The 26,412-nt window shown below is 44.9% G+C and overlaps 1 protein-coding gene and 1 long non-coding RNA gene across 5 annotated transcripts in view; one reads left to right on the top strand and one right to left on the bottom strand.

Annotated features, from left to right (window-relative positions):
• The window catches only part of GSE1 (Gse1 coiled-coil protein), a 1,546,392-nt gene that overhangs the window by 1,324,618 nt on the left and 195,362 nt on the right, over window positions 1-26,412 (top strand). The window contains exon 1 of one of the 4 annotated variants that reach the window (XM_069636405.1): window positions 3,079-3,201. The exons of the other annotated variants lie outside the window; for them this stretch is intronic. The gene's annotated coding sequence lies outside the window, so the exon portion shown is untranslated. Of the gene's footprint in view, window positions 1-3,078; window positions 3,202-26,412 lie in introns of those variants that run through there. 4 annotated transcript variants of the gene reach the window in all.
• On the bottom strand, window positions 16,207-17,907 carry LOC138521114 (uncharacterized). Its single transcript, XR_011282945.1, has 3 exons — window positions 17,804-17,907; window positions 17,624-17,689; window positions 16,207-17,517 (listed from the first exon to the last, which is right to left on the bottom strand). It is a non-coding gene; the product is annotated as an uncharacterized lncRNA (long non-coding RNA).

Here is a 26,412-nt window from a genome sequence, read left to right on the forward strand (position 1 = left end):
AATAATTGTATTTTCGCTGTGTTGCAACTAACCAACGATCCACAACCCATGCAGAGATAAGCCTGCCATTCCTTCCACGTTACCAAAATTGGAGGAGGTGGTCTTATAATGCACTTGTATTCCAATATGTTCGGATCCCTTCTGGTGTACTAGAGGTGTGGGGTTGATGGTTTAGAAACCGATATTCATCCCTGGACCACTGGTGCCCCAGAAGTTGATTTGTCACAATATTCCCCCCCAGGAGAGCACGGATCAGGGAACTGGAGGCTCCAACGGAACATGCTTATCATGCCCTGTGCGCATTTAAGGTGGGCCTTGCTTGTGACTGTCAACGGGGCTCAAACGTCATGTCACAGAGGAAACATGAGCCTCGGGCCACAAGTGCGGCCGAGGTACAGGTAGTTGTGAGCTGGGTTGGCAGTCCAGTGCCTGATGAAAACAGGCTAGCAGCACAAATCTTGGACCTCTGTGTCAGTGGGGGAAGCTGGGTTGAAAATCTGGCACTGGCTGTCATTCTCCCATTGGCTTGTGGAACTTGAGATGGGGTAGAGGCACGCTGCACTGGTGTGTTGGACAACCGCAGCTTCATCCGTTCTTTGTTTCAGTGGTGAAGAGGAGCAGGTACAGGACAACACAGAAGTGGCGACAGAGGATGGGGTCCCACCCAGCACTGTGCATATACATTGCATGGGATGAGTATGACTTGAGTGTCCCAGGGCATCAACATAGGAGCCCTGTTGTGGAAAGTGGTCTGATTCCATCACAGGGTTCTTTGGGGTCCTCTGCAGAGCCTCAGCAACCTAATGGCAAGGCACAGCTCAATGGAGTATGCGAATTTGTGTACAGACAACCAGCCACAGGACAATTAGTGTAGGCTATGCCACAATTCGATTTAGTACCAAACTTGCAGTGTCAGTAGGCATGCGTTACCGACATCTGTAACCGCACTATGTGAAATTAGTCCAAGGAGGCCAGGGTTGGTCTAGATCCATTAGGCGGGTGCTTGGTATGCCTCTCGGTGTTACTTAGCCGTTAGCTCACGGTACTGAAGCTGATCAGCTTGAGAAAAGCCTGGACCTTATGGTTTTAGCATATATGCATATCTGATGGGCTGTACCACAGAAATGCCAATGTCTCAGGCAAGAAAAACAAACCTCGTAACAGCAGGTATTGAGAAGGAGCCAATGTGAGGGGTGCATTTTTGGTAGTCCATTGTTGATCTAATGATTGCTCAGTGAGTGGGGTCCTGCATCTTTCCCCGCTCTAAAGTGCGCCCTAGCAATACTACCTGTAATGTCTATAGTAACATTTGTAAGTATGCACCTGTATGTATCATGTATTATGCCTTAAGTTATCCACTTTGTTCAGATTGTGACCATTTCCTTGCAAACTATGCGCCCAGATGCCCCAATGCAAGGCACGCAATACAAATAAAATAAATAAATAGAAATACGGCAATGTTGGACAGTGCGGATGAGGTCGTCCACTACCAAAGATGCTACACGTTAGCAATGTTTATGGGTACATACACTGTTGTATAGCAGGCTGGTTTCGCCAGTAGGGCATGACCCGAAATGAATGGCAATAGAGATCCTCATTTGCGAAATGTTAATCAGGCATCGTGTTTGACGCTAGTTGTATAATGTACTTTATTCATTTTAGCAGGTCTGGAAGCATAGTTCTCAACCATTTGTGTTGCAACGGCGGGTGAAATCACCCGATTTTGTTTTTGGCGGGTGAGACGCCCATTGGAATGAATGGTCGTGCAGGAGGCTTGGCGGGTGAGTCACCCCTTTACAAGGCAGGTGACACCCGCCAAAAGCGTGTGAGTTGAGAGCTATGCTGGAAGGCGTTTGTGTGTGGTTTTCAATCCCCTCCCCCCTCTACCTTTTGCCCAGACTAAAAACACCTGGCCTACATGAGTCTGCCTGATGATACTTATGGTTTTTGCAAACAGGTTGATGCAGTCGTGTTTAAGTGTTTCTCTGGTTTTACTGGTGTATCAAATGAAATGACCTAAGGGTGTTCCTGCATCGAGTCAAAGTTGTTGCTCTGGGTTTGTGTGATGGACTTGTTATGCCGTGTTGACTCACTAAGATCTGTACAGTGTGAGGCTGCAATTTGCATGGTCCCAACAGGCACTAGCGGATCTCATGGTATGGTTAGTTTATGTAATTAATTCTTGCACGTTTTCTGTGTCGTCAACTTGGACTAACTCGTATAGTGTAGGTTGTGTAGTTTGATTGAATCCGCCTTTGAAATAGCACGTCTGATGTATTTGTCTGTGTACTTTGCATACATTCCGTTGTTACATTAAAGTATTCTGATTTCGTTTGTTTTTGCAACGGATTTTTTTTTTAATTTATGGACACCGGTTTTTGTTGTAGTTTTAACCACCTCACAAGTTGCAAAAAAACATGTAGTTTACCTCTCCTTTATATCATGTGTGCCTAGTTCACGACACCGATGCTCTGTCACCGTTGGCTACATTGATTATACACTAACCTTCATTCCCCACAAAGCCCACTATTGTGTTCGCACAAGGACCCTAGGGCGCGTTGCGACTCCCCACTGTTGGTGCAATAATGCTTTATTGGCAATGCCATGACTGAACACGCAAGCATTGTCATGCGCCCCCTCCCGCCCGCTAAATACAATTAGGTAGTTTGTAGTGGCTCGCCCTCACCCCGCCCCCTCCCTCCCGTGCATATTGCGAGTCTCGCAGCAATCTTGTCCCCTCCCCCGTGGTGTGCGCCCTGCTCTCTGTACACACAGGCTCTTGTGGTATGAGAGGCGGGGCTTTCTTTGCCGGAAATGTGGCTATCGAGGGCTCGGGCCTTGCCCTCTGTAGCCGGGGGTGCGGATTCGTCGAGGAGGTGTGACTGGCGGAGTCTGGGGGCGTGGCTCTCGCAGCCTGGGGGCGTGGCTCTGTCGGCCTGTAGTCTAGAGTGGTGGGAGGGGCTCTCCATACCTTGTGCATGACCATCGGTGACTGGGGCGTGGCCTCCTGTATTCGGGGGCGTGGCTTCTGGAGAAGGCGTAACCCAAGAGCAGGTGTTTGTCCCCGGCAGCCAATGGAAAGGTGGGATGTTTCGTGGGCGGTGCCGTGAGGCGGCGGCTGCTGGCGGCGCTAGGTCTGGCAGAGCTTCGAGGCGGGCTGGTCCCCGAGAACGGTGAAGGAGAAAGGGGGATCCTTGCCAGGTGAGGGGGGTGCTTATGAGCGGTCAGCTGCGGGACAAGGTTTACTGGGTGTTGATGGATTACGCGAGGGCTGCATAGGTGTGCTGTGCGTGGAGGAGTCGTGCACGCTTGTAAAAGATAAGGGAGAAAGTGCTGCCGCCCTCAGCGGAAAGGAAGTCTTCCCCGTATGAACCCCCTCCTGTTTAGCCTTCTTGTGATACCGTGGAAGGGGTTGGGGAGAGCACACTAGCTCCGACTAAACTCTCAGAGGCCGTACGTTACACTATTGCTTCATTCGCCCCCCCCCGTCTTTGTTTCAGTGGAGCCCAAAACATCGACTAGAGATCTATATGTAAAAGTGCAACTCTTCTCCTGCCTCCCTGTTTAAATGCAAACCAAAGGATGTTTGAAGGCTGACCTCCGCGAACCGATGCCCCCGCCCTCCGATTTGACACTTTTCTCCTGGGCAGATGTAGCTGGCCTCTGCCCACGCCTGAACACAATGCAACTTAATCAGGATTACTGAAGTGGGAGTATTGCTCCTCCCCCACCCGCGGTTAGATCCTGATGTCTCATTTCCCCACACGCCTCCCTTTAGGTTAGTTCAGCTCTCACAGTGCAGGATGTCAGGTAAAGGACAAAGGCATCTGTGTGCAACCCAAGTATACCCAAAATAGCGCACGCAGACCGAACACACATTTTATCTTTCTATTAGTCCAGTAACATGCAGCGTTGTTTAATCCACAATCGAAGGTATATTGTAACACCCCCGGTTTCACCAAGTCACCTTATCTATACGCACTCACAGGTCCTTCAGAAATGTTCTCCACTAACCAAACTGCCTTCCAGGAGGCACTGACACAGGGGTATAAAAACTTAGGCTCTCCAGATGGTTTGGACTACAACTCCCATCAGCCAAGGCCAGCATAGTTAATGGCAAGGAAGCATGGGAGTTGTAGTCCAAAACATCTGGATAGCCAAATGTTGCAGACTCCTGCACCACAAGGTCTTGCCCATAGCGCACAATGCTTTGAAGGGGGTGCAGGTATATGTAGTCCCTGTTTTTTTCAGTTTGAGAAGTCCAGGTCACATGATTTTACATCCGCTGCAGTTTTGGAACATGTTCACTGAGAATATTAGAAGAGATGTGGTGATCCATTTGGTACCCTGTGTTAACATGGCTATTCTAGAATGGGACGTGCCTAGTGGGAACAGTGGACCACAGTTGCTCCAATGGATGGTTCCAGGCATGAACCAGATGCACACTCCTGCGCAATGTCCAGTGCTTCATGATCATACATTATGCACTCGCCGGAGGAGGATAATGGCTGCCAACTGGTCTTTATCTAAAGCAGTTAGGCGGTCTTTGCAAATATGGGGCTGCTGAGTCAATTCGTCCCGGGAGGATAGCTCAGCTGCAACGTGCTCGCCTTGGAAACAAGACAACACGAAGCAACACAGGTTCGATCCACGGGTCCGTGCTTATAAACCTCTGGGTATTAATTGCATCATAAATACGCAATTAAGACATATTCTCTAACAGCGCCTCAATGCCCCAGGGCTGTGTGAGCACTTTAAAAATGCAAATAAATCAATCAATCCTTGGTCATGCACGTGGTTGGTTTGCTCCTTGTGCCACGGATGGGGTCTCTTGTGCACTACCTAGTCTTGATTGGCTGCCAGATTGTAGTTTGAGGTGTGACTTTCTTTGAGGGGATGCATTCTATTGTGGTTATTAGTGTTCCAAATACAGGAGTTGAAATAGCTGGGAGCTATTCAGCCCCTGCTTGTAGTCCACAGGAGCCTGGTTAGCCTGACCGCAAAAATCCTAGGAGCTACTTATGATTCCTCTGCTTATTTGGATTTTGCCCTATGCACTGGCTTTTGGCATCCATGCACCCTGCAGCGGTGCCCCGCATTCCCAGTGGTTGAAACATGTGCTTGATTAGTTGGCATAAGCCTGTGTTCCATGGTGGGCTGCTGGTGTCTCTCCCTGCTCTGTCATTTTTTGTTGCCTGCTCACTCCCAACTATGCCTGTGACCCCCTCTAACATTCTCACATCCGCTGCAGATGCGCCCCCCTTAATTCAATTCCACATATCTGTTGCCTGCTCCCTGTTTCCTCAGTGTCATCCAACAATATAGAAAACGAACTTGCAAAGTTTTCTGCGTTGCGTGGCAGCCATCTGTATTTTTAGAACATAAGTCCTGTACTGTCGGTGCGCACCTTTTTTAAAAACAATTCGATGACTGGAGAGCGACAGAGGGTGCGACTACAGTTATGCGCCAGGTTGGGTGGCAGGCTTGGCTGATGAGGGCCTGCTATTTCTAGTAGGCCCTATCTTCGCTCTGGCCTACTATTACTCTGGCTAGACAGCCGTTAGCGGCCAAGCCTGTCCCCCAACCTGGTGCTTAACACTATAATATAGTTCACATTGCTCTATATTCTCTTTATTTATAATGTGTCCCTTTTTTTGAAGCATTGTTTGCTTATAGTTTGTCATGTTTAACTTTAGGTTAGCCTGAAGTTGTTCTCGGTGGTGTTGGTGGTGAGGGGTAGTTCCTGAATGAGTTGAGCGTTTTAGCAAATGTTGTCGGAGGTCATTACTGATGTACCCTAGTTGTGTGCACCATAGTAGGGGGATTATGTCTCACAGATGTACGATGCGCTGGAGCTGAGTTATCTCTTCTCAGGGTGGTGCAAGGAGGATCCAACTAGTGATTTGGTGTAGCTTGAGGTTACGGTAGAAGATTACATCCAGTGTCTTGCCAGCCTGCTTAGCTGACATCCCTGTTCTGGTTTCCCAAAGGTAGAGTTCTTGCCTTCATTGAACAGTGCCCTGGAAATATTTCTTTATTTTATTTTTTACATTTGTAGAGCGCACTGCAGCCCAAAGGCATTATTGAGGCGCTTGTTGCAAGAAAGTGTACGTAGGCAAGATTAGAAACAAACAATGGTTACTTAGTTACAGCACATGAGCAAGGTTACAAAGTACATTTTGGGTGTTCATATTTGGTGACAATAGTGTACAGGGTAATGACTTGCATGGGAGTTGACGAAAGCAGTTTAGGCAAATAGCGTTATTTTGATGGCTTTGCGGAACGCTAGGTGTGAGTCAATTCCCCTGATGTGCGGAGGTAGGGCGTTGCAGTGGGCGGCAGCAATGGCTGGGAAGCTGGAGCCGCCTGCATGAACTCTGCGTGTTATGGGCTTGGTGATCATATTGGTATAGGCTAGTCTGGACGGCCTAGTGGATGTGGGCATGGCTACGCGCTGAGCCAGGTAGTGGGGTGCCAGATCATGGAGGCATTTGTGTGTGAGGGATAGGATTTTGAAAATGATTTTCTGTTTTACAGGTAGCCAGTGGACTTGTCTCCTAAGGTCTGATATGTGGTCCTTTCTGGCGAATCCTGTAGCAGCCCTGAGGGTATTGTTCTGGACAAGTTGGAGTTTGGCAATGTTTTTGCCTAAAGGCCCTCCGAGGAGAGCATTGCAATAGTCCAATCTCGAGCCGATAGTAGTCCTGGCAATGGTGAGGCAATTCTGACTAGTTAGGTAGGGTCTAGCTGCATTGAGCCAGTTTTCTGCCATCCATGCTTGGATGGTGCTATAGATGGAGTTAAGGGTGGTCTTGTCTACTTCGTAATCACCCATGAGGGTAATGACCACCTGGGTGTCATCAGCATAGTTCGTGTATGAGATGCCCAAGGAGTCAAGAAGGTTGAAAAGAGGTCTCGTGAAGAGGTTGTAGAGGGTGGGCGCAATGCAAGAGCCCTGCAGCACTCCACATGTGATGTGACTTGGTGAGGCACAGGCTGAGTCTGAGAAAACTTTTCGTAGCCCTTTTCTGTAGAAACGAGGTGATCCACTCACAGGCTTTGGGAGAGAAGTTGGCAGCAATAGAGAGGTGATGGCAAAGGGTATTGTGGTCCACAAGTTAAAATGTGTCCGATAAGTCGATGAGCAGCAGGAGCGCAGGTTTGCCAGTGTCTCTAATGTCATCCATCTGGTCTTTTAAGTCAAGGAGGGCGTTTTCGGTCCCATGTCGTGGTCTGAAACCAGACTGCCGAAGGCCAATAAGGTGGTGGTCCTCGAGTAATTTTTGGACCTGCAGGTAGGCTGCTTTGTCCAGAATTTTGAGCAGGAAAGGGACAGCAGTGATGGGTCTATAGTTCCCTGGTGCCGATGGGTCAAGGGATGGCTTTTTGAGGAGTGGTCGTACCCAGGCCTCTTTGCGGTCAGTAGGGGCATGGCCAGACTGAAAAGAAGCATTAATGAATGCTGTCAGAAATGGGGCACAGTCTTTGATGAGCAGTGCATATGTCGCCCTTACAGTTGGAGGGTTTGATCGTTTTTAAAAGAGAGATGACTTCGGATTCGGTCATGTCCTTGAAATTAAATAACGGGGAGGAGTTGACTTTAGTGTGCTTCTCCTGGTTGTAGTTCTGCGAGGCAATTAGGCGAGTGAGGGCCTTTTGTTGGGCTAGGATTTTGGTTTTCAAGGTGTTAAGTTTGTTGAGGATGGCCGATTGGATATTATTGCACCAGTTTTCATCCTTCATGATGGTCAGTGGCGGGGAGGACGGGGTTTCCAGCTCCCTAAAGATGGCAAAGATTTCTTTGGTGCTGATTTCGCATTGGCTATCCTTGTGTTGAAGGAATTGGCTTTGGCTATGATTATGCCTGATTTGTATTCTTTTGAGATGGTTTTGAAGGCAAGTTTGGTCGCGTCATTAGGTTTTGCTTTCCACGCTGCTAGAGCGGCTTTTTTTTTGCGCGCAGCTGGAGGAGTTCCTGTGAGAACCAAGCATTAGTATGCTTCGTTTTTTTGGCTTTCCTAAGGGTGAGGGGGGGGGGCGATAGGCAACAGCTTGGGGATCGCAGACTTAAAAGCTTTAGCTAGAATTTCAGGGTCAGGTGAGAAGGGGGCCTGAAGGGCGGGAACTTTGAGGAGAGGAGTGATCCTTTCCACCGTGAGTTGGCGCAAGCTTCTGGTGAAGCCTTGAGGGAGAGGGATGGAGGGCTTAGGTGGCTCTTTGGAGGTGTTGAGGTCAAATTGGATGTAGTGGTGGTCCGACCATGGGATGGGAGAGTTCTCAGTGATAGCTACCGGGCAATTACGGTGGGTAACCCAATCCAGCGATCGTCCTTTCGAATGAGTAGGATTGGAGATGGTTTGTGCGAATCATAGAGTAGATCAGGCTTTGTTTAGGGTGGCTGCATGGGTGTCAGAGAGATTGTGGAGGCCTAAATTAAGGTCTCCTTTGAGTAGGACTTTAGATTGGAATCAATCTGCATCTTTCTGGGGTGCTTGGTTTTTTAATTAAAAAAAATGACTGTGGTGCATGGGAGCCGTGTCCTTTTTAGAGTTGGGTGCAATTGTAAGAGTGGCATATGTCCATGACGCCAATAGAGAGGTATCTGTAGCCTTTGGTTAAACACCACGATTTTAGAGAGGGGTGAGGGGGGCCGCAGTTGTGTGAAGCACAAAGGGCATTTTTCAAGGTATATTTGATGATGAAGGTATATGTCCCTTTTGTGTTTTCTGCTTCAGGCGATTTTGATGTGGGTGGAAGGGTTTTGAACAGGGCCTAGTGTCTGCTTACTTAACACCAAAACCTAGCCATGTTTCTAGAAAGAAATCCAGACACTACCATGCGCTGTGGCTTAGACATTTGTTTTTTTAAATGATTTTCTCAGCACAAATCAACACCACTCTTAAAAACCATGAATGCAACAGATGTTGAGGATAATCGCATAAATTCCAAAACAAATCAGAAACGCTTCACCAAAATGTGGTCCCTAATTGAAGAGACTTCACATTAACTCATTAGTGAGCATGTGCTAATGTTTTGCCCAGGCCGGGTCCTTTAACGACAGTTCATTACCAGTAATTCATAATCCTTTTCAATCTCAAAGATTTTCTGTATCTGGTTGTTGTCCTTTGAGAGTTGTGTGATCATTCTTGGCCCGTTGTCCTTTGGCCGACCGACTTTCAGTGTAACAATGTTTCACTGTTAAACATATTAACTTTTTCCTTGGCCTCCTCAATACTTTTCCTGGGGTATCACCTTTCTAAGAATCTATCTATGAGTGATTTTTCAATGTTGTTGTCACTCATTTCATTCCTTTTTGCACGTAGAAATCCGCCTTTGGGTATATTGTCAATTACACTCTTCATATGACAGCTTGTTGAGTGTAAGATAGAATTCACCTCAGTTTCTTTCCTGAATGTTTGTGTACATAGTTCCCTGTTTTTAACATTGATAAGCAAGTCCAAAAACGTAATACTGTTAGTCCTTGATTCTAAAGTAATTTCCAAAGTTATTGTTGTATGTTCTTAGCTCATTTTCTGTACCTTTCCATGTTATCAAAATATCATCTAAATCCTTTACCCAGTTAAGCACTTTATTACTTCTGGACATGTCAACGTATGCGTATATTCCAATTCCCCCATGAAGAGGTTAGCTAGGGCTGGTGCATAGCTTGCTCCCATGGCCACTCCCTTGATCTGTATTTGCAAACAGAAATGTATTGTGATCTAGGGTAAAAGCCACAAATTCCTTCATCATTGTTATGAGAAAGGGGCAGATTTGTTATACAAATATTCAATCGTTTCCAAGGCCAATTGGTGGTCTATGGATGTGTAGAGCACCTTAACATCCAGTATTGCCAAGGTGAACTGATCATTCCGTCGGATCCTCCTTAGGATATCTAGCACCTGCATAGTATCTCTGACGCAGCCATTAGAGTTGCAGGCCGGTGGTGTGGGATCTGGAATGCTAAGTAATCAACAAGGCTTTAGGACAGGAGCAATGTTTACGCAGGAATGTATTTTGATAGGGATAAATGTGATGGGATATCGTTTTTGAAATTCAAGATTGGAATGCAAAAAGGGACTAGGTAATGCGTTATGGCGTGTCTTCATTAGACGTCTCTTAAAACTACTCATGGCCATATCTTTCTCTTTCTTTCAGAAAAGATTTTTAAAGAACACAGATGATTAGGGCCGACAATTTAGAAATGTGTTTAACTAGAATGTTACTAGTTGCTTGATGGTACATTACAGGAATAAAATAATGTTGAGATTGAAGTTGATTATTAATTATTGTTAATGAACCCGGACAAAGCGCTAAAACGGGCAAAACATTAGCACATGCTCGCTAATGCGATAATGTTGGTTTTTGTGAAGTCTTTGTAATTAGGGACCAACTTTTGGTGAAGCGTTTGATTTGTTTTAGCTTAAAGAGATGGAATGTGTGTGTGTGTATCCGTGGCATTAATGGTTTTTGAGAGTGGTGTTGATTTGTGTTGAGATGATCATAAAAAAAAGTCAGAACCAAAGCGCATGGTAAGGTTTGGATTTCATTCTTTAATTCTTAATACCGGTGGCTTTTTAGTATTACAGCCACCAGACGACCCACGCAGCAGTGGTGGTCCATTAGAAGTAAAGAGTTCATACTGAAACAAACTAATTATAACTGTACTTAATATTAGGGGAGCGCTGCATCACGTTACTAAACACTTAAGCTAGTTTCGGAATGTTTCTAGAAAGACCATTAATGTGCGCGGTTGCTGTACTGAAATTCGTATTGATAAGTATTCTCTGTCGGGATAGTTTTTGCTTTTTGTATAGCGACAGAATGCCTGGCTCTTTGGTGGGTCCACTGCTCGAGCTTAATGTTTATCATAAGGGGTTTGCGATAGCCATGGGCATGAAAGGGTTCTTGTAAAGGTGGCTTGGGTTCTTACCCAGAGGAAATCGTACTTTCTCAGAAGGCAACCAGGCCGCACCGATCCTCCCTTCGGTGCCGTCCCTTTTTATTGGACAGTTCCTGTACATACTAAACATCCCCATGAATGTGAGACGATATCAACAACATACATCTGCTTTGGATGCAGTCTTATGGATTTAAATGTCCTCGTGCCCGAGGCCCTTCAAATGTCAGCCTTCTGAATAATGGATCACTTTTGAGCCACCCCTCAGGCCCCCTAGAACATTTGCATCAGAACCAACGTGATAAGCCTTCACTGCTGCCCTCTTGCAGGCAAAGCTATTTTCTCTGCCATCTACCACCTATAATCAAATGTGTAGTCCACCTGCATTCTATAAATGAGGTGTGTTGTACATCTTCCAGGAGTGTGGTGCCCCTTAATGTGGCGCATATGGGGCACTAGTCCATGTTATTTTCATTTCAGTACCTTGTGTAGTACCACTCGCTGAATGAGCACGTACTTGATGGTTTTGACTCTTGAACATTGTCATCCAGGACACCCCGAGCAGTCGTTCTATCTTCCTAGTTTGTGATCTATAATCTACCTCCATGACACCCCTCAACTGTTTTCTGAGATCCCCTGAAAGATTGGAGCAGGAGGTTGGCAGATAATCCTCACTGGGCCCTCTGCCTCCAATTATTGCATCACGCTGCCATTAATCCCCGAGTGCAGTGACGCGCATGGCTCAGTTTATCATCCGTTACTCACACTCGGGTGATTCGGCTGATTGACACATCATGTCCAGCGTACATTGCCTTGCTTACTTTGAGGATAAATGTGATGGAGTGAAGGCCTGAAAACCCTGCCTAGCTTTCTGGAGGAGGAGCCTGGAGGCAGTGATGCAGCAGCCTTGGATCCGCGCCCACTTTCTCTATGGGCATCCTTGAGTGAGCGTACCACGGACTGAGTCTGGAACCAGCCTCCACGCATCACTGATTCGCTGTAAGTAAGACACTCCCTGGAGGAGTGCTGGTGCAACAGCAGGCACTCAGAACCTCTGCTTGCCTTCTGTGTGTATGGACAACCCAGCAGTTTTACAGCAAATGATAAAAATGCATGATATGCTCACGCATGTTGTTCTTGAGTAGGTGTTCCGTTGGGTGCGGTCCTGCCACGTATAATAAAAGTACGGATTTGAGAAATGTTGGTTGGTATGCCCCCGTCTTTGCTTCTTTGAATCTAAATCGTGCAGTCCTGTCAGGATAATCTGCATTTGTTGCGTAATTCGACGTTTTAACATTTAAAGATAAATAACTAAGTCTATGAACTGGGGCGGCTCTGGACATTTCATATATGCAGGGATCCAAACAAACTTTTCGGTGGGTAGGATCTTTGAGTAACTCCTCAATGTCTGGTCATCACCCATAAGCAGGAGCGACCTCGCGGGGACAAGTAGCCCGTACAGTGTGTTCTGCAAACCGAACTCCCACGTTAGGTGCACACTGTCACGTTTTTTTTGTCTATTCTGTTGTACTTGAAATGTATTCTGGCTTTGCCCTAATGGGCCTTTATCCGCATTCTCCAAAACGCAGCGTTAAAGGTGCGTGCAGTTTTTCCAATTGTCTCGGTAGGGGAGCACATGAAAACCAGTGCCTGCTAGGTCGCCACATCAACAGTGCTTTGCATGATTTTGCAGCACGTGTTCACGCTCGTTCTGTCCAAAGAAATAGCAGGGAGTAAATGTTCTACTTTACCAATGGGCAGGCACTTGGATTTTAGCAAGCCTGCAACAACTCTGCCACTCAGATGCTACTGGGTCAGACCTGCACTCTGCGATATGAGCTGTCATACCCAACCTCACAACTGCAGGATGCATGCTCTGCATGCAATGTTATAAGTAATGCCCATTAGAAAACCATCAATATGGACCAAATGTTATCATCAGTCTTACTCTGTGCCACTTATTGTGCAACAATTTAGTGCCACAGGTCATCCATCCTCGGACACTACCAAACGTTCACCCTGACTCCACTTATACGCTACCACAAACATTTAAAGAGCGGTGTCCCTCCCTACAGGTCCCAATTCTCCATATATGACACAACCAGGGGGCAAATCGCAGAGGCATGCACACATTGCCTCCTCATACTTGGCAGTGATCAGGGTTGTGAAGTCTCCAGACTCCTGTAAGAACTAACCCACCATCTCACTAACCTGAACTTGAAAGTGATGGGTGGAGCATCTCGCTTTCTGACCCTCTGCCGGGACCATAACCTCATATCTACACTATGAAAGGCCGACAAAGTCCAGTAAATCGGCAATCCCGTGAAAAGGTCTTTATCGGCACGAGACTGTCAAGTCTTGTGTAACATAACCCATAAGCACACACGCACATTCCCGTCAAGTGATCAAGGGTGTTGAGTAGTTGTTATTCTCCCATCGGGCTTCATAACTCCAAGCGCCTCAGCAATATTACAGGGAGGCTTCCGCAGCATGATGGCTGCTTTGTGCTGTCTTTTGCGATTGTTCTAATACCAACAAGGTAGGTTTGCCCCAAAATAACCTTCATCGCAAGGCCAAAAATCAACAAAGCCAAACAAGGAGGTGAGAAGGTATCTTGACAAAAACATATATCCATGTATTTGTGAAAAACGGGGGTTAATCAATAACCTAGAAAATGAGGAAAATCATTGTCACAAATTAAGTACAAAACATATAACCACTGGTCTGACATACCTGGATATAAATAGTCAAAATAAACTCACAAAGCCCACGAATGTGTCTCGTATATGCAAAACGACTTAAATGCGTAGACAGCAATACAAAAAAAGTTTTAACAATTCATCAGCATTTCACATCAGTTATTTACGATTCATAAAGTGCTGTGTGCGTCCCCCAAAATCAAATTTAGGTTTAAAGAAGATCAAACATGACAAAAGGAAATTAAATGTCATGAGTCTACTAGTTGAGACAACTGTACAAGTTCCCTGGTGTTGTCTTCAAATATTGAGCTCATGAAGTGGTTCCCAACTGTAGCCCCCTCCTCTATTTTCAACAACTTCTGATCCTCAATTTGGGAAATTCTTTTCATCGGGACACGGCCAAGTAATCTAGACATCAAAGACACAAGAGTGTGAATGTATTTTCGTGACAAATGACATTACTCTTAGTAAATGCAAAATGTAATCGACTTGCATGTCTGCCATTAAATATGAGCAACTAAATGTCAAACGGGTGCCTACAAATGTATAAAAGGGAGGAATGGCGTAAAGACAACATAGCATCACAAACCTTGTGGTGGCCCCCAAAAAAGAATAGCCCTGCGATTGTGTTTGTGATTGTTCAGCATATTTGATGTGACTTTGTTTGCCGACAGTCTTAAACCTAATAAGTCGTCCTATTAAAACAAATTGGCATTGCTCGTTGTATAGGTCACCCGCCCCGGCTTCTGTTGGAAATGCAGTGCCGTATCAACGGTTACTGTTTCTTAGGGCATTTATCAGGCTAGTTGGCTAGCACAAGTTGGGACTAATCATGGAATTAGTCTGTAAGGGCAGACTTGACAGGTGCTGAATAATGGCTATGCAAAGGGCATTTACTGGTGTATGGAAGAAGCAACACCCTTGTACTTGTTCTAATCATTTATATAGGGGGCAAAAAAATCAAATTGCAAGCAACTAGCCAGCCATCAAAGTCACTCGCCGCCTCAATTCCATGCATACAGGCAACCTTCCCCCGACACTAAGAAGTGCTTCTAACCATCTTGGTTTCAGAAGAGCTCTTAAGACCATTCTGTTCCAATTCTTCTCTTAGGCCATTTTCTGCGGGTTGAGCTCTCCCTTCTCAGCACCATGATGCCTCGGCGACCATGCGCCTTATAAGCTTAATAACGTAACATAATAGCACACCATTTCTTACTCGCCAAGAATCTGATATACCCAGCCAGTGACGGGTGCACATTTTGCACCCCGATTTATTTTCGATTTGCTTTGAGTTACCATGTGACTTGGTGGCGAGTGTTGGTAACTCATCTGGTCTGAGTCGGTAAGTTTTTGCAAATAGAAACCCGACACCCGGCTTCTGTCAAATGCCCCCACCTTTTAGAATGACCGTGGCTTTTGCTGCTTAGAGCCTGACGCACACTAAACCATGCAATGCAGTCTTTGATCTGTTTGCAGGCAGCCCTTTGTGATTTACATAGAAAGTTTAAAATCCGCAGAATTAAGGATGAATTGTTCTAAAGAAATAATGATTTCTCCAAACCGGTCAGACAAACTCTGTTCTTATGGGGAATTTGGCATAGAGTCCTAAAACGCAAGCCGTTGTCGGATCATATTTCAGGTGCAAATGGAAATGCTCCAGCGGCATTCAGCAGAGTGTGGGGGCTGGAGTCCAAATTGCCAACTTGAGGTCCCTTTCTCAAAATGTGTTATTTTTTGTTTTTGTTTTTTGCAGCACCATTATTAAGCTGAGTGCAATAAGAGTTGGTTCAATTTTCTACAAACCTAGAAATAGTTGCGATTTTAAGCCATTGTAGTAGTTGAAAAAATCTGGCAGTCCTACGGGTGCCCACATGGCCAACACATATGTCATGTCACTGCCTTTGGAATCAGCATCAAAACTACACGAACACATTTTTTTTTTATGGCCTAATCTTTATACTGTGTAGTGAATTTCTCTATTCTACTTCAGTCATTGCCGGACAGCAGGAGCATGTACATGCCATGCAGCTATTGTGCTTTGAGTGACAGCCTCCAATCCCTGTTTCTCCTTCCCACTTGCGTTAAACGCCTTCACCTTGCTCACGATCCACTCTGTCGCTTCTGATGGCTGGCAGGGGATTCCCAGATTTTCCCTGTAGTGTTCTGTCTGGTATGGTAACACGGAACTGACAGCTCCATGCTTCAAGGGTGTGCTGTACCACCTGCAACCCCTTATGGATTAATGTCGGTACCCTTTAAGTAACAGAAACTGCCCTCAAGAATTATACTCTCGTTCTTAGGCACATTATATGTTGGGCATTTTCCCTGATCACTGAGTGTATGCCTTAAGACCTCTTTCCTCACTCTACAGGCAGGCCAATTATCCCTTTCTCCAGCCCGGTCTTCCATCCCTTCTCTAGTGTTCAACTCTGCTCCCCCTTTATTTCTCATGACTTCTCTATTCCCCCTTACACCATGCAACACTTTCTGGACAAAACCACTATGGTGATCTCTGGCACAGTTTACAAAGCCTACTAAGAGAACTTGGCATGCATTCCAACATTAATTTGGGCTACCGGAATGGCCTGACATGATACAACACGATGGGTAAATGGGTGATGCCAATATTCCGGACAGGACCATGCCACGCATCTTTTTTACCACAAATCCAACAATTTTCCCAAGTGTGAATTAAAAACAACTCATAAAGTGCACAACATATACTATGGCTTAATAAAACTCCACTTCTTAGACTTTCGTAGGTATTTTGCGTCCTTATGTGTCTGCTCTCAAACTCCAGCTGGGTTCGCTCGCTTCATCGTCCTCCTTCTGTTCCTGTATTGATCATATTTGTTTACGTTTTCTGGGAACTTAGTGCATAATTGTTTAGGCACAGCAATCCGCCCCCCCACACCCCGACCCCCTACTTTAGCACGTTTCCCACTGAATTTGTATAAATTGGGTTATTTTAAGCAAAGCTATTGAATGTTTTCCTGTTATTTAACAAATTGTCACAAAAACTGAATTAAAATAACTCACTGGATTGCTGGTTTATATATTATGAGCTAAAATAATGCAGCCTCACCAAGCTTCCCTATTTTGATCAGTTGGCGCTTCGCCATTGGCATCCTCTCCTTAAATCGTACTTAGTTTAAGGTCTTCAAAATTGTTAGTTAAAGGCCCTTGCTACGCTCGGCCTATTAACCCAGCCCCAAGGCCGTTACCACTAGTTCCAGCCGGTGGAACGGGTGATGATTGCTTAATTCAATCATGCCAATTATATACATCAGATTGGGCCATAATTTGCATGCTCACTATGGACATGTTGACTCATTTAACTAGGCACAAAATTTGATTTGCAGGCATTTGTTCGCTAAACCCTCAATCAACTGTGAGACAGACATGTATGGTATCAATAAAGAAAATAGGAACAAAGTTACAGACTGACTACCCCTCTCTCTAAGATCTAACGGCACACCTGGTAGAGGTGCTGCAAGGCTGGTGTGTAAAATCAGCAGCAGTTGCCTTGGGAAAGAGACAGTTTATAAACAGACCCGTAATAATTATAACAATAAATCTCTTTAATATGTTCTATAAAAAATATGTTGTAGAAAAATATATATGTTCATAGGCTTTATCATATCTCACTCATACCATTCATATCGGTGCAAACATTCTGTGACAGTCAGGTGCAAAAGTTAACAATCTCTTAAAACATATCAGTTGTTGTTGATATGGGAAAACAATAAGAAAAAGCACAATCGAATTTTCTATAGGTCGACATATGTTTCGGCCCCTTTCAATAGTCCCATCGTTGTCTGCGGTGGTCTAAGTGGTTAGTGCTGGGCCATCTTCAGGACAGTGATGATTTGCTACAAGCTTAACGTCTTCACCCTGATTCTGTATGACAAGCCAAATCTAAAACAATGAATAAAACAACAAGTACAATGTTTAACGGTCTGGTCCCTTGTGGATGGTCTCAAGGTGATGGCTAGACATCTAGGCCAGAAAAAGAAGCACCTACCAGTGGCCGAGAAAATGACGGAGAAGGAATTGGGGGGTATCTTCAATAATCCCCTGATCTACGGCCCTAATGAAAGGAGGATAGAAAAACAAGGGAAATTACTACCTTGTGTATATATTTGTAACACTGATTCGTTACTCAACATTGGATTGTAGAAGTGGCATCACAGAGCAAACTTACTAGTGTCCCTTGAGTGATGAGTGGCACTTTAGAGAACTGAGGCTCCATCATGGACCAGTTCCAGTGTCGGGAGGTTTTCTTCCACCCTCGACCTCGTGATGTCTATTCAAAAGAAAGGAACAAACACGGGGAGTTCAATAAGTGGCACTGTTGTAGACCATTTAACGCTAGCGCACATGATAGTGTGCTAAGCACGTCGTGAAAAGTGCGGTTAAATCTGGGGAAACTAAGTCCTATCGTCAATGATGGTAGAAGCACTGTAACTGTGTATCTTTTTAGTCAGGGACGCGGCTCGCGCGTAGAATAATGATCGTTGCTAAATGGGTAACTGAAGGTGAGGCGGTGAAGTGGGCCGGGCGGTCATAATTGCTCAGTGGCAAAAATGGTCCGTGGATAGATGCTAAGAGCTCTCGGAGGGAGCGCTATTCCTCACCTTTTTCGAACGTTTTAACAATGCAGCGTTGTTCTTCGAGCGGCGTCTGCTTGCTTCTGATTAGAACGAAGTCGAAAAAGGGGGAGGGCTCGGTATTTTATAAGATCACGTGAGGCTCAAGGCAACGTGAGCCTCAGTGAACGTGAGTCGTATGCACGCTGTAAGATCACGCGGTTCTTGAAATTGCATGAAGTGCTGCCAGAGACCTAGATAAATGAAGGAGCCGTGTTCACACAAATCACTAGGCTGGTGAGGCAGCCACATTGCATCTAGGAATGTTGTATATATGCACCTGACTGTCACAGAATGTTTGCACCGATATGAATGGTATGAGTGAGATATGATAAAGCCTATGAACATATATATTTTTCTACAACATATTTTTTATAGAACATATTAAAGAGATTTATTGTTATAATTATTACGGGTCTGTTTATAAACTGTCTCTTTCCCAAGGCAACTGCTGCTGATTTTACACACCAGCCTTGCAGCACCTCTACCAGGTGTGCCGTTAGATCTTAGAGAGAGGGGTAGTCAGTCTGTAACTTTGTTCCTATTTCCCTTACCCTCCCTGTCTACAGACTTGTCCCCCCGTTAACAAAAAATATTTGGGAGTACCCATTATTATACCTACCCTTGGACAACCCTTGGTTGTTGGGTTTCATTTCTGGTATCACACATTAGCAGTGTGTTAAGAAGTGAGAAGATGGACATTGAGAACCTAGTGTCATTTTCTGATGAGTATTACAAACAACTCATCAACCAGCCTACACTGTTGGGAGATACCCCCAACGAAGCTGTTAGTGCCCCGCAGTCTAGCGACGCAGAACTCTTAACTCAAAAAAAGAAAAAATTGATTCGAACTGAATCCCATGGGAAATTGATGCTGGCATATCTCAAAGCCGGTACAATTCCCGAGGGACTACAGATAAAAAATATACCACGAGTGTTTACCAACAACACCAAATTCAAGTACAGATTCAGCGGTGTTAGCAATAAATGCTCTAGAGATCTACTAATTCTAATTATAGAAACTTCAGAAGAAGAAGTAGTAATACAGAAAGCAGAAATAGAGATCTTGGAAGCCAAAATCAAACACGAGAACACTATAAAAGATCTGAAAGAAACGCTGGCGAAAATCGAAGAAGAGATGGCCACTTTCAAGAAAACAATTCTTGACAAAAAAATCTGGAAACTAAAGAAAGATGTGGAACAATACAAGGAGACTAAAACCTATCCGTACCTAGTGGAATCGTATTATGATGACATCCAAAAAGCTAGCCAAACAAGACCCTATAATCAAGCCAACAGAAGAAGACCATTTGTGAATTTTTCCAATTCATCCAATGCATCATCAAGTAGCGGATCAGACTCGGGGCAGCAAGGCCCCGCAGGACCTCCCCCACAGCAATTTTTTCGCGGGAGGGGACAACGCGGACGCATCAGACCTCAAGGCCCCCCGCGTATGAACACCAGGAACTGGCCGGCACCAGGACAAACTTGGTAATGCCTATCTACAACCTGTCTTCCCAGGATCTTTCACCTACGGAAATAAGTGTTTTATCAAAAGGACTGTCATTCGTTCCAACAACACAAGCCAGGTCTTTTGAGACAGAAGTTGAGTTACAGAAGTTTTACAGATCAATACGCCTGAAATACGTTTTCCGCAATGCAACTTCGACCCCTAAAGCAACAACTACCACAGGACTGAAACCATCCTCTAAATTTACTCCCACCAACGCAATGGTGAGTCCGGCAATAATAGCCTTTGAACAAAAGATCTCGAGGGAAATTCAACAAGTGATTAAAAGTCAGAATCACTCAAAGAATAACCTATCAAGGGCAGAAAGAGAAGCGCTAAAAGCGCTAAAAACCAACGAGAATCTGATAATCAAACCGGCGGACAAAGGAGGAGGGATAGTATTGTGGACTAAAGAACTCTACGAGATCGAAGTAATGAAACATCTGAATGATACTTCCTCATATAGAGAACTCCCATCTGACCCCACCCCTCGGCTACAAGAAGAAATTAACAGCCTGATGAAATATGCCGTGGAAGAAAATTGGATTGATCCTGAGGAACAAAAATTTTTGGTGAACGAGTATCCCACCATCCCAGTCTTCTATCTACTTCCGAAAATCCATAAACATGAGACACAACCTCCAGGTAGACCGATCGTAGCGGCCATCAATTCCGTTTTAGAACCTCTATCAATGTACTCCGACTGGTTTTTACGACCTTTCGTCTCGAAAATGAAATCGTATGTCAAAGACACCACAAGCATGATTATAATGCTAGAAAATGTCCATCTAGACCCTACAGACATTCTAGTAACCCTAGATGTAGTGAGCTTATATACTAGTATTCCACAGGATGACTGTCTCAGGGTGATGGCCGAATATCTAGAGAGTGGCACAGATACCCTACTCCAAGTACCGACGGCATTCATTGTCGAATGCATGAGGTTAGCTCTCACAGAGAACTTCTTTCTATACAAAGATCGGTTTTTCAACCAACTCAAAGGCACAAGTATGGGAGCTACTTTTGCCCCTGACTTGGCGAACCTTTATATGGATCATCTAGAACAACAATCTATTTACAGCTCCAGCAATCCTTTTTTACATCATATAAAACACTGGCTACGATACATTGATGATATATGTTTAATATGGAGTGGTACCCCAGAGCAACTTTCTGCGTTTCACCAGTGGCTGAATCTTCAGAACGTTCACATTCAGTTTACAATTCATACTGATCCAACCAAAATACCATTTCTGGATTTAGAAATCCAGAAAACTACAGGAGGCTCTATTGCAACAGCTCTGTATAGAAAACCAACGGATAGAAACACGTTGCTAAACTATACAAGCTTTCATCCTCTGAGCTTGAAAGAGGGTTTACCCTATGGCCAGTTTCTACGTATTCGTAGAAACTGCACAGATGTCCAACAATACAAAATACATGCTACAAGCCTTAAGTCAAGACTTAAAGAAAGAGGTTACCCTCACAAAACGATACAAAGAGCATACAAACGCGTGTTACACACTAATCGCATGAATACGCTAGTACCTACACCAAAACAGCAAGAGGACAAGATAACCTGCGTCAGCACCTTCAGTCCTATTAGTAACATATACAGAAAGATCATACGCAAACATTGGAAGATGATCTATACCGAGGATTTTACTCCCTCGATTCCAAGGTTTGCCTTCAAAAGACAACCAAATATTAAAGACAATTTGGTACATTCGTATCAACCTGTCATAACCAAAAAATTCACACAAACATCTTTGTGGGGCTTTCCGCCCCTAATTGGCCACCATCGATGTGGCCATTGTTCAGTGTGTGCTCAAACCACCACTTTTAAACAAATCACTTTATGTCACCACACCATCCAGCTGAAAGAGTTCACCAACTGCCTTACTCCGTGGGTGGTTTATGCCATTATATGTCCATGCGAGCTGGTATACATAGGTAAAACCAAACGACCAGTGCGTCAACGGATTAATGAGCATAAATCCTGTATTCGCAATGCAGTTGAAAATAAACCACTAGTGGCCCATTTTTCCAACAAACAACACAAATGCACAGACTTTCGCTGGTGTGTTATCCAAGTTATCAAAACCCCCTGCCGCAATGGGAACAAAGACAAAATTCTGACCCAAGCGGAACAAAAATGGATTTATAATTTAAAAACAGTCCAAAATGGACTAAACATAGCTGTCGACTGGAGTGTTTTTCTTTAAACAGCCCAGGCATCACCGTATTCCCATTTGTTACATGAGACTCCACGAATGATGTCAAATCTGCGGTCAGACTTCGGTTTGTATATATACAACATTCCTAGATGCAATGTGGCTGCCTCACCAGCCTAGTGATTTGTGTGAACACGGCTCCTTCATTTATCTAGGTCTCTGGCAGCACTTCATGCAATTTCAAGAACCGCGTGATCTTACAGCGTGCATACGACTCACGTTCACTGAGGCTCACGTTGCCTTTAGCCTCACGTGATCTTATAAAATACCGAGCCCTCCCCCTTTTTCGACTTCGTTCTAATCAGAAGCAAGCAGACGCCGCTCGAAGAACAACGCTGCATCGTTAAAACGTTCGAAAAAGGTGAGGAATAGCGCTCCCTCCGAGAGCTCTTAGCATCTATCCACGGACCATTTTTGCCACTGAGCAATTATGACCGCCCGGCCCACTTCACCGCCTCACCTTCAGTTACCCATTTAGCAACGATCATTATTCTACGCGCGAGCCGCGTCCCTGACTAAAAAGATTACACAGTTACAGTGCTTCTACCATCATTGACGATAGGGCTTAGTTTCCCCAGATTTAACCGCACTTTTCACGACGTGCTTAGCACACTATCATGTGCGCTAGCGTTAAATGGTCTACAACAGTGCCACTTATTGAACTCCCCGTGTTTGTTCCTTTCTTTTGAATAGACATCACGAGGTCGAGGGTGGAAGAAAACCTCCCGACACTGGAACTGGTCCATGATGGAGCCTCAGTTCTCTAAAGTGCCACTCATCACTCAAGGGACACTAGTAAGTTTGCTCTGTGATGCCACTTCTACAATCCAATGTTGAGTAACGAATCAGTGTTACAAATATATACACAAGGTAGTAATTTCCCTTGTTTTTCTATCCTCCTTTCATTAGGGCCGTAGATCAGGGGATTATTGAAGATACCCCCCAATTCCTTCTCCGTCATTTTCTCGGCCACTGGTAGGTGCTTCTTTTTCTGGCCTAGATGTCTAGCCATCACCTTGAGACCATCCACAAGGGACCAGACCGTTAAACATTGTACTTGTTGTTTTATTCATTGTTTTAGATTTGGCTTGTCATACAGAATCAGGGTGAAGACGTTAAGCTTGTAGCAAATCATCACTGTCCTGAAGATGGCCCAGCACTAACCACTTAGACCACCGCAGACAACGATGGGACTATTGAAAGGGGCCGAAACATATGTCGACCTATAGAAAATTCGATTGTGCTTTTTCTTATTGTTTTCCCATATCAACAACAACTGATATGTTTTAAGAGATTGTTAACTTTTGCACCTGACTGTCACAGAATGTTTGCACCGATATGAATGGTATGAGTGAGATATGATAAAGCCTATGAACATATATATTTTTCTACAACATATTTTTTATAGAACATATTAAAGAGATTTATTGTTATAATTATTACGGGTCTGTTTATAAACTGTCTCTTTCCCAAGGCAACTGCTGCTGATTTTACACACCAGCCTTGCAGCACCTCTACCAGGTGTGCCGTTAGATCTTAGAGAGAGGGGTAGTCAGTCTGTAACTTTGTTCCTATTTCCCTTACCCTCCCTGTCTACAGACTTGTCCCCCCGTTAACAAAAAATATTTGGGAGTACCCATTATTATACCTACCCCTGGTATCAATAAAGATACATATTCAAAGATAATTGGTTCAAAAACCTTTATTTACTAAAGGCCCCAGGTTGGTGTAATGTTTAACTGGCCCTAACACTAAAGGGATGGTTCCCTTACCAGGTGTTTCTATGGGCCAGCAAAGTCTAAAAGTCTTTCACAAAAATGTGTTGGGAAGTCTTTCAAAAGCAAAAAGTGGTGGTTCAACAAAAATAGGAAACCGGGATTCTTTTCAGGTGATCTTCTTACCTAATGTAGGTTGGTAATCTTCAAAAGTATGCGTCCAATCCAAAGGGGACTGTTCACAGGACCATCTCCATAGTTCAAACACTGTCAATGTCTTTAATGTCTTGGGGTTCCCTCCCAAGCTTCAGTTTCTTCAGTAACACAAAGTAATCAACATTCCACTTTAATAGGCCTCTCAGGGTTCCCTTCCCCCAAGCGTAGGCCCCTTTTGAGAGCTCAACAGATAACACAAGTTCAGTTTGTCAGGGTGTACCTTTTTCTTCATTAACCGTTCTTTCAAAGGGTTAGCATCAAACACTTTCGAAAACGGCAGGTTATTTACTCCTCTTTGCGTGACCACTCTGAGCTTTAACCCCCCCCCCTTTTATTGCCTGCTCTTAACCTTTTCCTTCGGGGGCTTTCTTCACCTTCTTTCTTGTGCCCACTGGCACCTTTCTTTCCTTCTCCTGCACACTTGCACTCTCCTTCACTTGCGCTTTCTTTACCTTTCCGTGCCCGCTGGCACTTTTTCCAATCTGCAGGGACGCTTGCCCCCCTTCCCTCTCATTTCGGGTCGCTCGTGCCCTCTTTAGTATAGTCCTTTTCCTTTTGTGTTCTGTGTACGCTCAGTTTTCTAACCTTCTCTTTATTTTCTCTCAATCTCGTCACTTTTCTTTTGATCTGCTTTCTTTCCTGGTTTACTTTTCTTTCCTCTTTTCCGCTCTGTGCCGCTTTATGCATTTCCTTTTGCCCCCTCCGCTTCAGTGAGTTGGATGCTCCTGAGTCTCTCTCTCTTCCACGCGACTCAGCCGGGCAGCAGGGTCTCACCACCTGCCCCTCAAACACCCTTGGGGCTGGCACAGGTCCCAAGGGAACAAGCCATATTCCAGCTGCCTGCAAGGTGCTTCACTCTGTCTCTCTAGAGACACAGCTCCCTAGCCACGCTGCAGCCCCTCAAATACCAGGCCAGCGTCACGGCACGCCGTTCTCCACCGGGCCGTCTACCTTGCAGCTCTCTGCTCCGTGGATTTTCTGGCCAAAACAACGTCCCCAGCTCACTCATTCAGCTGTGCCGGACCACACCTTTTATAGTTTGGGAAAGCAGTCAAGTGGAGTCAGGTGTGAATGGTAATTAGTGAATGCCTGACTCTATCGATAGGACAACGTAAGTTCTTTCTACGCCCGGTTTGCCTTACACTCCCCATGTTATTCCTATGAGAAATCTTCACTACTCCCGGTTGCCTTTTCCTTGTCCCAGTATTTGCTGGAAATGGGGAGGGTGTGATGGAGTTGGTTTGAAAATTCCCCATGAAAGCTTAGGGGAAGGGTTTCAAGGTAGAATGGGATTGAAGTTTAGATTGATGGTTAAGTCTGTTTACTATTAGGAGATTGGCAGTGGAGCTAGGAACATCCTCTAGCCTTGTTTTTATTTAATGAGATAGCTTCTCCTTGTGGCAGAGTCTTGATAGTATTCCCTGTGGTCTAGATTCCCTGTGATCTAGATTCCCTGTGGTCTAGATGCGTAGCAGATGAATGGATATTAATATCATGGTCCTGTCACCGTTGTGCTTGATCTTTCATCACGCCCAATCTCATGTACTTGTCTTTTCTTCCTCTTACTTGGACCATGAATAATGGGTTTTGAGGAAGGAAAGACACTGTTGGAGTCAAGAGTTGTAAAAGATTTTTTTCTCCCTAGTCATCCAGGACATTTTATCTTCCCCTTTCATTAGGGAAGGTCGAGGGCTAGGGTGGGACTTTGGTGAAAATAGCCCATGAACAAGGGTGGGAAGGATGAATTGGGGCAAGGAACCGGGGGATATCATATCTCGCCTTCAGGCGCAGTCCCCGAGGATCCCCTCCCCAGGGGATCCTCCCGCCCTGGTCCACCCCCAGGGTTGAGATCCAAGAGCGATGGCCCTCCCCTGTCCACCTGAGCAATGGATCCGGGACACTACTTGTGAGAACACAACAGGTTTCTCACACAACGCATGGATGGGACCAGATGTTCTACGGTGTGGTGCTATGTGAGTTCACATTTGCGTATTATCTGATTCTTGCAAATGTTGACTTAGTTTGCAAAGCTCTAAAATATCTTTGTGCAAATCTGCTGCAGCATCGGCAGGTATGCAAACGGTTGTCTCTTAGCATGGAGTAGTTGGGCTTTTTTTCCGTTGAACTTCCTTTCTAGGCAAATGTGGTTCTCTGTTGTGGACCTATGTCTAGCTCAAATGCTTTTATGGCAAATTTTTGTGCAAAATCAAGTCACATGTTGCCAGCCCCAAGGATAAGCCGCATAGGGCTGCTTTTTACACTCTTAAAAACAGGCAGCCTGCACCCCAACCCCGAAAAAGGAGTAAAATATTCCCAACAAAAAAATTGGAAATAATTGACACACGGGACACGTTCCCTTCATTCCACACACACTGCCACAGAAAGGAGTTCTAATATTATTAATGCCTGAGCTGCAGGGGATCTTTAAGGTAAATGGCCATTTTTTATGTGCACTATGGAAAAAAATGGCTTTAGAGTTAGAATATGCA

Source organism: Ambystoma mexicanum, chromosome 1q, assembly GCF_040938575.1.
Source record: "Ambystoma mexicanum isolate Mex_15411 chromosome 1q, UKY_AmexF1_1, whole genome shotgun sequence".
NCBI classification, from domain to species: Eukaryota; Metazoa; Chordata; class Amphibia; order Caudata; family Ambystomatidae; genus Ambystoma; species Ambystoma mexicanum.